This window comes from Rhea pennata, chromosome 1 (genome assembly GCF_028389875.1).
Source record: "Rhea pennata isolate bPtePen1 chromosome 1, bPtePen1.pri, whole genome shotgun sequence".
In the NCBI taxonomy this organism is placed as follows: domain Eukaryota; kingdom Metazoa; phylum Chordata; class Aves; order Rheiformes; family Rheidae; genus Rhea; species Rhea pennata.
In genome coordinates, this window is record NC_084663.1 from 2,107,333 (window position 1) to 2,117,662 (window position 10,330).

The 10,330-nt window shown below is 45.2% G+C and overlaps 1 long non-coding RNA gene across 1 annotated transcript; it reads left to right on the forward strand.

Moving 5' to 3' along the window:
• Window positions 1-4,267: 4,267 nt before the first annotated feature.
• Window positions 4,268-9,322, forward strand: LOC134150022 (uncharacterized). The gene is made up of 2 exons (XR_009960578.1): window positions 4,268-4,429; window positions 6,473-9,322. It is a non-coding gene; the product is annotated as an uncharacterized LOC134150022 (long non-coding RNA).
• Window positions 9,323-10,330: the final 1,008 nt, after the last annotated feature.

Here is a 10,330-nt window from a genome sequence, read left to right on the forward strand (position 1 = left end):
CGATCCAAGAAAGTTAAACCACCAGAATGCAACACGTACAATGGCCCGTTTGTATAATCCTCGCTCTTTGAACAATGGTAAACGAATTGCCTTATGCAAGTCATTTATTGTACTAGCACCGAGTTAAGCAAACAAATAGCGTTCCAACTTTCACTGTCTGGTGGACTTCAGGTATGTTTCCAGCAACAACTTTTTAAAGCTTATTCTGGCCACAGCATAGAGAAGCATTTTTGTCTGTCATTGGGTTTCCACGTGTAGAATTTTAGACCGGAACAGGCCGCTCTCTTTTCAAAGACAGCCAGCTGCATCATCTAACGGGGAGAAGATTTCTCCCTTGCTGTTACAAGTTTAGACAGAAAAGACGTCTCCTTTCCAGCTGCACCTTTCTTCTTTGGACTAAGATCCCATAGGATTTTCAAAAACATGGAAATAATACAGGAATGCAATCCTTTCGACTTTCAGGGGACCTACACTCCAGCATTGCTCAGGCATTGCTGAAAATTCATCCCGCAAGGTAATTAGTAAGGTCAGCGTTTGTCTTTAAAATATTTGTGCAAGGTGGGGTTTCCGGATTGGTACTTGGACCATAGAAGCCAACCGCCCAGAAAACACTTCTGTGCTTCTACCAGCCAGCTCAGAACAAGGTAAATGTTTTATGAAGTGTACCTTAAGGGAAGAAAGACGTGAAGGAATATAAGACGCTTTCAGTGATGAGGCAAGCGCTTTATGCGGTAGGTGCACACCACACAGGTGAGTTTATTAGCCCATTTCCTCATAAACATATCTGTGTGCTAGCCCTTTGCTTGGCATACTTCTGCTGATACACTCGCAAGTGATACAGTGTTTAATTTCAGCCTCAAATCTGAGAAGAAATCTAACCAGCCGTGGGATGCCTGAGCCGGTTCTGTGCTCCGGCGTACAGAGCGCGGCGCCACGGATGCTCCGCGGACCTGGGAGCTGCTTGAGGGAGTCTCCTCTGCTCCAAGCCTTCGTGCAAGGCAGCTGCCACGTGAGCAGCGGAAACAGCAAAGCTGACAGCACCCGCAGCGGGAAAACCAAGAAGCAGCAACATCTTCACAGGCTTCCGAATGGTTTTCACTAAATAAACCTTGTTGAAAGCACTGTACATGCAAATTATGATTTAAATAAAATTGGAGGAAATTATTCTCTAAGACCGACTCTTTCAGGTATCTAAGGACCAGCCAAAACCTTTAGTAGGCTCACTTTGTCCATGACATTGCTCCAGAGAGGAAAGGGGCATTTCCAAGATCCACATACCAGCACCGTGACTGCTAGACAGAGGAGAAACTGCTAGAAGGAAATTTTCTCCGGGATTTTTTAGAGTACATATGCTCGGGAAGAAAGTCTGGGAAAGCGCATCGCATTTGTTTGAAATTAAAATAGAGTCTTTTTTTCTCACGAGAAAGAAATCCGGGCAGCTTAATCCCAAGGTCTAACCTGCCAGGCTGCCAAGGCCAGAATTTACGGGTTTGATTAAACCTTCCTTGACTACAGATAGAAAAGCAAAGAGATAATTAACAGTCTGCAAACTGCCCCGCGCAGCTCCGAAGAGCTACCGGAATGGCCTAAGCCTCGGTCTCTGCTTTCTGGGAAGCCACGAGAGTAACTTTATTCCATGAATCTTGATCTCCGACACCAGCGGTACCACGCTGTGGCCTGAAAGCCACTCGAGGCTCGCAGGCAGCTCAGAGCAACCCCCAGGCGCCCCGGCACAGGTCGGGGCTGCTGAAGCTGCCACGACCACGGTATCCGGCCTCGTGGCTGCACTCTGGTCGTGCCCCACTTCCCGCTGGGATCAGGGGGACCGCAGGTGAGAGCTGCGTAGGGAACAAGCAGAAGGAACTTGCCTCGTTTGTATTAGTGCACGCAAACTTCCAGCTAATCAGAGATTTTATGGGGTTAAAAAAAAAGCAAGCAACTCTGGCTACAGCAGTCTTTCAAAAAAAAGCATAAATTTAAAGGTCTTCTAGGACCAGCATCAGGTCATCTTACACTCTTAAATTTAAAGCAACTACTATGCAATTTATATTTACTATGCAATATTTTATGCCAGTTATATAGGCATTATAACAAGGTTTTAATGCCAAGCAGTACTCTGTTTTGGCAGGTGTGTTACAGGGCAACATAAATACCTGGTGGCAGGGTGTAAAGATGACAGGGCCAGACTCTTTTCAGTGGCACCCACTGAGTCCTGGGCAACCTGCTCTGACTCTGCTTGAGCAGGGAGTTGGACCGGACAATTTTCAGAGGCCTCTTCCCACCACAACCACTCTGTGATACCTCTTGGGATTGCCTATTTAGTATTTCACTGCCCGCTCTGCCTAGGCTGGGGTGGGAGGGAATCATTTGGCTAACTGCAAGATGTTTCTCACTCTGGCCTGCCCTCTGCTTTTGGAAAAGGCCCTTCTCTGTCCCTCCAGGGATGGGTCTTCCAAAAGACAACCTGCAGAGATGAAAATGCAGGTATTAACCTCTCTACTGCTATTGCTCAATGCCAAGAGCACATAGCCACTATTCTTTAATAGTAATGAGACATGATCATTTATGAGAGGGATTAATTTGGAAACCTTCTTAGCATTTTGAAATGAGTCGTAGAGCTGAGGAGAAAAATAAGAACACTTTTCAAAAATCTCCCACAAGGCTAGGATAAATCCCTCCACCTCTTATTTGCATCCCCATCCATCCTCTAAACTTTCTCTCCCTTGCTCAGTCAGCCATGGCGAGAAATGCCACTAATACCTCCCACAACAGGCATATAACAAGCAGAAATATCCACCCTAGTTATAAAATGCCCTTCGGTACTCCAAAGGCCTAACACAGGTCTTCTGGAACAACAGATCAGGTTGTAGACAGGCTACTCTTTCCTCCGCACCAATGATCCAGTGAGAGGACTCAATCAAGAGAAGATGGTGATGCAGAAATCAGAACTGCGCCTTCTGATCTGTCACTAAACATCTATGGTGGTCTAAGGGCGGAAATTTTTATTCATTCTAGATGACAAGTTTCTAAAGATCTTCATAATATGGACATTTTCTGATCATCTTTTGTTACTAGGAATGAGCCTTTCATAGTGCTAAGAGATCTTAGAGAACCTCCTTCCTTTTCAAGTCTTTGGCCAAGCACATGGAGAAGGAAACAGACACCAGTGCTGACACAAAAACTAACTGGCTGAGTTCTGCCAGGAGCCGTCAGGAAATGCAAAAGGACAGACAAGAGCAACAGACCCATGTGCTAAGTGGAACAAAGATCTTTAGGAAAGTGGCCTCTGTCATCTCAAGGTGTCATCACCTGTCATCCACTGTATCATCTCTCCACTCACTGCTAGTGATCCAAGCCTTGGTAAAGTACCATTTAAGGAAAGATCATTGGAATGATTGTCTGCAAAACCGCTCGATTTTATACTCCCCCTCTGCCTGTAGCGGTACCAACAGAACTTGCAAAGCCCTGCAAAACTACAGAGCCAAATTTAGTCACCTGCATGACTACCACATGTATTACGTGCGAAGGGATTACTCATAACTGCAGTGCTCAGCAGGATGTGCCTTGTGAGGTCCATCAAGAATCTGAAGACAGTCCTGGTGAATAAAGGTCAGTGATGATCCTAAGAGTAATCCTGGAAGTTTTACCCAACATGACACCATGCAACATGAGAAAAAGCAGAGCAGTGTGGTGGAGCACTATACTGTTGATCATCTGCTCAAAATACAGCGTGATTAATTGAAACAAGTGCAGAGCTGCCTGGATGTAATGTTTTAGCATCTGAAGATATCAAAATAAAGTGCTGTTCTCATGCCAGTTGGATACAGCCAAATAACTGTGTTTACAGCGTACAGAGATCATGCAATAGCCCTGTACATCCACATATATCACTGCTGTGTAAGACAACTAGACTAAAACTGTATTCACTCATTTCCTTGGGTTTCTTGATAGAGATTTTCTAACAACTGTCTACAGCATCATTTTCTTTTTTTACAACAGGATGAAGAGATCCTCAAGTAACAAGGGCCCAGTCTCTTTTCTTACCTTGACAGGGTTCAAGACAAACAGAAAGTGTAAACTATAGTCAGCTAATGCCATAACTTTGAAACCTGTTTCAAAGTAAGGAAGAATGTCAGGGTTAAGAAGAAGATTACGCAAACACACAAGAATAACTTTCTAGATGTAAAATGCTGTGGCAACACTCTGACAAAGCAAAGTTCTCCAAACTAAGGGCAGGGGAGGAGCAAACTTGTTGAGACTGCACAGAAAGAACAAACACTTCTGTTTTGGGACCCGGTGCTTGCTTCAAGAAATGAATGTTCCAGGCTGCTTACCAGCAAATGATGATACTGCCAGTCTTGCCAAGAGTACGTCTTTCAATGACCTGTGAAGATCCGGATTGCCACATTGATGATCCATAGAGAAGATGGTATGAATTATTTTTAACTTGAAAAGTCTGTGTCATTTATAGTCTCAAGGTATCCTTCAAACGGATTTATAAAAGCAGCTAGCTACTGAAAAAATCAGCTATGTTGAGGGGAAATAGGGGAACTTCTGAATAAGAAACCTGTTTGGCAACATAGTAGGGAGGAGATGAGGCCCCAATAACCTTAATAGAGGAAGCTTGGGCAATTTAGTAGATAACATATTGATAAAGGCTAGTGGGCAGGCACAATTGTTTCACATCGAAGCCAGACTAAGGAAACACTCATTGTTCACCAGCTTCCTAGAATAAACATCAGGATCCTCTCGGGAGCACAAGGGAGCACAAGACAGTACGGATGTAGCAACAGCAGCCAGCACTCAACTAGTTGCCCTCAGAATTTAACTCCAAGGATGATAAGCCCCTCCAGGGCCTGTATTTTTTTGAAATTCAGAAGGGAGGAGTGAAAAGCAGCGAGGAAACACCCTAGATCTTACCTCAGTTTTTTACAGAAAGCAAATGTTTTTGTCAAATAATTTACAGTTTCTTCTTGGGTATTTTTTTTTATTGGCTGTTTTATCCAGAAACAAAGGTTTTCTTGTTTTGACTTTTGCTTAAATTTGAGGAGAGATTAAAAAAAAAAAGTCATAAATGAGAACTCAAGGTAAACAAATCCAAAAGGCATCTGCAGCGAGTGTCCTAGAGCAGATTCTCATTAGCCAGATTGAGTACCAAGCATAGAAGAGCTCCAATCGTCAGATTAGAGCAACTTCCCATTAATGTTATTCGAAACATTTTTCTCCCTTTTTTACTGTAAATCCACATTGCCTAGTCAGCATCATTTGACAGTCTGCACTATTTTATTATTTTTTTAAACTTATTTTTGATGACTTATCCAGGAAACTGCAGAAATGCTTTGATCTGGCAATGTATTCTGAAGTTCCAAAATACATTCTTTAGACTGGGCAGCAATTCCTTGTTTCCTTCCCCTCTTACTCCCAATGCTTTTTTTGTTTTCAGTGCAAGCTGTTCTTAAATATAAACCCCTTGCACCAGTTAAGTATCAGGACTGTGAATATTACAGCAACATGAACAGATTAAAAGTAAATCTTTCCCCAAACAGGTAAGCCACACCGGTGAATCCCATTTTAAATGACAAAAACAGAAAGCTCCACAAAAAGCCTTCTGAATTTTAATTTAAAGATCTTCTGTGAAAAAAAAAAATTCTGGATTTCCAACTTAATATAGTTAATATTTCCACTTCAGCAATAGCCAGAGGCCACTAGAAAAGGCCTCCCAAGCACTATGCAAACAACTGCTGACTAAGGGCACTTAGGTCAGTACTTGTCACGGTTCCTTATCTTGAAAAGCTTCAGGGTAAAAGCCTCACTTGAAGAAAAAAAAAACTATTTGCAGACATTTTAAATATCTAAAAGCAAGACAGAAGAACCCAATAGCACTCTGTGGCTTACAGGAAAATGGTGGTGATGCACTGCGCAAGGAGTGCGAGTTTGCAGATTGCTTCTCTGTCATTAATGCTACCACAGATAGCAGCACACAGAAGGAAGTGGGATACTCACAGCCCTAATTATATAGAGAGGGCAAAATAATCACTGCTTGCTCCCTGGAAATGTGGTTTAGAAAGCTACAATAACTTTCTGGCAGCAAGAGCACCACACTTTGCAACACTGGTGCAATTAGTAATTCTAGCAGTCTCAGCTTTCAAATAGCGAAGCCATGAAAATGCACATTCGGCAGTGGAGTTAAACAGCGATCAAAACCACTTAAATCCATCTACCACTTGGACAGGACAAGGCACTGCTACTGCTGATCTGAGAACTTCTTGTACTTTAGAGACACTCTGGAATAGCTATTATTTTGTTCTTTTATGCTGGAACAGCTCTGCTTCTAAAGGAAGCGCTTTCAGACACTCTGGGCAGGTTTAAATTATATAAAGAGCATTTAATTTGTTTAAATAGTTTTATAAAATTTAGTGCAGACTGAAAGGGAAGAGTGGTTTTCCATTTCAGAAGTATTTGTTCCCCATAGGTATTGGTTGGATACTATAGCTATTTGCCTGAAGAAGCAATCAACAGCAATGCTGAACGTGAGCAGATAAGGCCTAAAGAGATTAAACATGCACTGATATCGTTAAATAATCACGAGTCCGACCTCTCCAGAGCTGCACATTAACAGTCTCCCTGCAGCCAACACAGCAACGTGCAGTTTCATCTGAGGATTGAAGTGATATCTTTTCACCACAGACTTCCCTTCTGACCCAAGCATCTTCCTTCCAGTTTTCCTTCAGACTTCCCTCCCCAACTGGGTATCTGCTCCAAGTCAAATTCAGCGAATGCTAAGCTCCCCAGCACTGTTGCTAGGGCTGGAAGTCAGACCTGTCTGCAAGAGAAAGAAAAAGAGCTCTTGGTAGCACACGTTCAAGGTCTCCTCTCTCCCCCCCATATTCCCTTTCCGACCGTGCCAATTCCTTTGGAGTTTACGCCTAGGACGCAGCGGCATTTCATTTCGCGAGGCTCCTAAGCGAATGACGCACAGCAGCTCACCGTCAAGGGAGCGCTGAAATGAAACGGTAACAACAGCCTTTTGTGATGGTTATTTGTAGGAGCGCCGCTTCCAAGGATTTAATTTACAACCTGACTCCGCAAACATTTGCACTGGCCGAACAGAGAGGCTGCAAACACAGGCCGGCGCAGGAAAACCTTTAGTCTGCTGAGCTGGCACGCTGAGACAACGCTCCTCCGCAGCTGTGGTGCCCCCAAAACACGGGCGCGTCCCGCTCGCCCCGGTGCCGTACGCCACCTGCACCGCGTTCCGCTGGAGCTGGCAACCGTGCCGAGGGTAATGCTACGAGCGTCGCAGGGCACCGGTGCTGCTGAGGAACCGGAGAAAGCTCAAACGCCTCGAGCGGTCCACAAATCCCAGGTCACACCCAAGCTGAGAGCACAGAAACACCACTAGATGCAAGGCAGAAGTGCCAAGCTCTAGAAGACCATCCTTACAGGAGAGAGCTGGCATTTGTCTAGACAAGTCATCAGCATTAATGTCTCCATATCAGTGACACTCTAGACTATTGCCTAGTCATTCCCTCATCTGGACATTTGCCCTTGCCTCTATCTGTACTTTGCTTTGGATAATCAGCAAGAGCAGATCCTCCTCTGTGCAGCCTTAGGATATTCAAGGGCAAAGCTGTACAAAGACCGTTCCAGTTCTGCAAGTCTGTATTCTTGCCTACAAGCACGTAAGATAGGATTATAGCAATAATCCGTTATCGCAAAGAGAAAGATTTTATTCCTCTTAAGAGAAAATGGAAGCTACTGATAGAACTGCGTGGAGTCATTCTGCCCACTTCACAGAGCTATTTGTACTCTCATTTCCAGAGACATGATTTAACGCTGAAGCAGAGGGGGGAGGAGGACTGTAGGGAGAAGCAGTGCAGCTGCTGACTAAATATTTTGCTTGTCAGCAGCCACACAAGGGCTCTCGCCGCTGCAGGATCGTCTCCAGCAGAAGAGCCCGGCTCCCTGCGGCATAGCGAACGCGCCCCCGGTTTTCGAGCCGCTGAGTTTCGTGCATCAGGCCCTTGTCAATCAGGTCCGTCTGCTGTGCAACAACTCCTCGCGTGAATGATGGCTAGAAGATAATCCGAACAATTAAAAACCAGGAACAGAAATAAAAGCGCTTCAGCGCCAGATGCCGAACCCTGGCTCCCCGTTTCCTGCTGGGCATGTGGCCTGGCCGGGGCTCGTCTCATCTGTCAGCCCCCCGACGGGCAGGCGGTTGTCCAGCCTCCCCTGTCACTCCCGGAGAGAGGCAGCACCTCCAGGCGATATTTTAGGCTGGTTTGGCCATGCTCTGGAGGCGCCACTCATTCTGTCTTGACTATAAAGGATCCTTGTTTGCGGCTTTGTCAACTTCTAGGTGTTTGAAGTTAAGTGAAATCAATCTTCCAAACCACGTCTAAGACAAAAATTTCTAGTTAGAGCTCAAATGCAAGTGATACTCTATTTTCTAAAAGGAAATACATTCATAAGCACATTTTTGTCCCGCTTGATCATCTCATCCTAGCTGTACAGTTGATCGAAGGCATCTCTGATGGCTATGGCTTAGAGAAATCTCTAGTCAGGCTTTACTCTAAAATATGATCTTCAGGAATTTTCATCCCAAGTTGAGAACTGAGCTACGTTCCAGAGAAGCTACCATCATTAAAAAGCAAAAGCTGACTTCTAAACGTAGAGAAGTTAAACTTAATAGTGATGAGGTGATAAAGCACAAGCAAAAGAAATATCATGAACAAACATTTAGGTAGCTGGACCGCATTCAAGGAGGAAAGAGAAAGGAAGCGAACGTTGTAAACAATTGCTGTGCTTGCGGGAAAGCACCGTCTCGTAGAGACTGGACTCAAAGATTTGGAAGACTTTGAAGCGTTTCTGCGTATCGAAGCGAAGGCCACTTCACTTTGTCCCAATGTGCTTTGGTGAACGACTGACCCATTCGTTTTAACTCTACCTGACTTTTCTTTCCCACAAAACCAGGCTCTTGGGGGCTTCAAGTGAACTTTAAACTCTTAGAATATTTCCAGGCAGGGAGCAAAAAGGTTCCAAGTTCAGCCGAAACTAGTTGTACTATAAATGTAACTGTTTCCACTTAGTGTCACCCCCCTCCAGCCCCGTCCCCTCTGGTACCTATTCTGAACGCTCTCATGGGAGAGCGGTCGGGACGGAGGAATTCCAAGTGCCCAGAAGCCATGGGAGCGAGCGCTGCGGCCCTGCAGCCATGCCAGCCGAGGAAGAGTGCGTCGGTTCAAAGCCAGACAACTATTTTGAGCTCTTGTGGGAACCAAGCTTGATCCAATAAATATTCAAAGTTATCACAAGCGAACAGTCAGGAAAACATACATTTAATGCTGACAGGCACAAACTTCTCTTATTTAACTCTAAGCAGCTATGCAAACAATCACTTCAGCTGTTTTTTTTTTAATGCAAACTATATAGCAGTAGCCCCTACATGAAAGCAGTTATGCCAGTTATAGGGCTTAAGGGCTCAGGTAGCAAATTAACATGGTGTAACAAGTTACTGCTGATCGGCTGATCCACTGTAACTGTCCACACGCATCACCGCAACCTGCAGCAAACACGAGGTGGTCCGAGTTAAGAGTTCAGTTCGGCTTGCTCTCACCGAAAGGCACAGTTATCTTGTGCTCGAGCTGAAAGCATGCATATAAAAGCCCATTAAAAAACAGTTGAAGTGTAGTAATTTGCTTATACTGGCATAGCTTGTTTCTACGATGCAGGACTATACTGCAGCTCAAAGCTCCCTTGTAACCGGGAGGAGGAGGGGAGATTTGCAACTGCAGGGAGAGCGCGGTAGTGCTGCCACGTGTGTGTTTGAAGGAAGCCATCTTACACTCTGCTATAGCAGCGTGGGGGCTCGCCCGCACCAGAACGCTGCATCCGTAATTGCTTGCAATTCCCAAGAAAAACACCCAAACAACAAGATTGCTTCATCTCGCAATAACCTGTGCCAGCATCTGTCCTACTGCGCTGTGTAGTTTTGTGGAAGCCATAAAGTCCAGCCTGGCTGGGGCAGGTCACATCCTGCTCCCTGCCCATGGGGGTGAGAGAGGTGCTGTCCCAGGCAACACCCCGGCCAAGCGCCTGACCTGGCGCCCGACCTGTGGGGCTCCTTCCCAAAGGCTGCCGTGGATGCAAAGTCCGCACTGGACCAAGGTGACACCGGCCAAGGACTTAGGAGAGGTTTAGTGAGGGCCACAAAACTGACAACTTGAAAACAGACAGATATTGGGATGATACAGGAGAAAAGTATCAGAAGCATCAGTTCTGTCCTCGCTCTTTCCTAAGCATTCAATTCTGGACAGCTGGAAGTGAT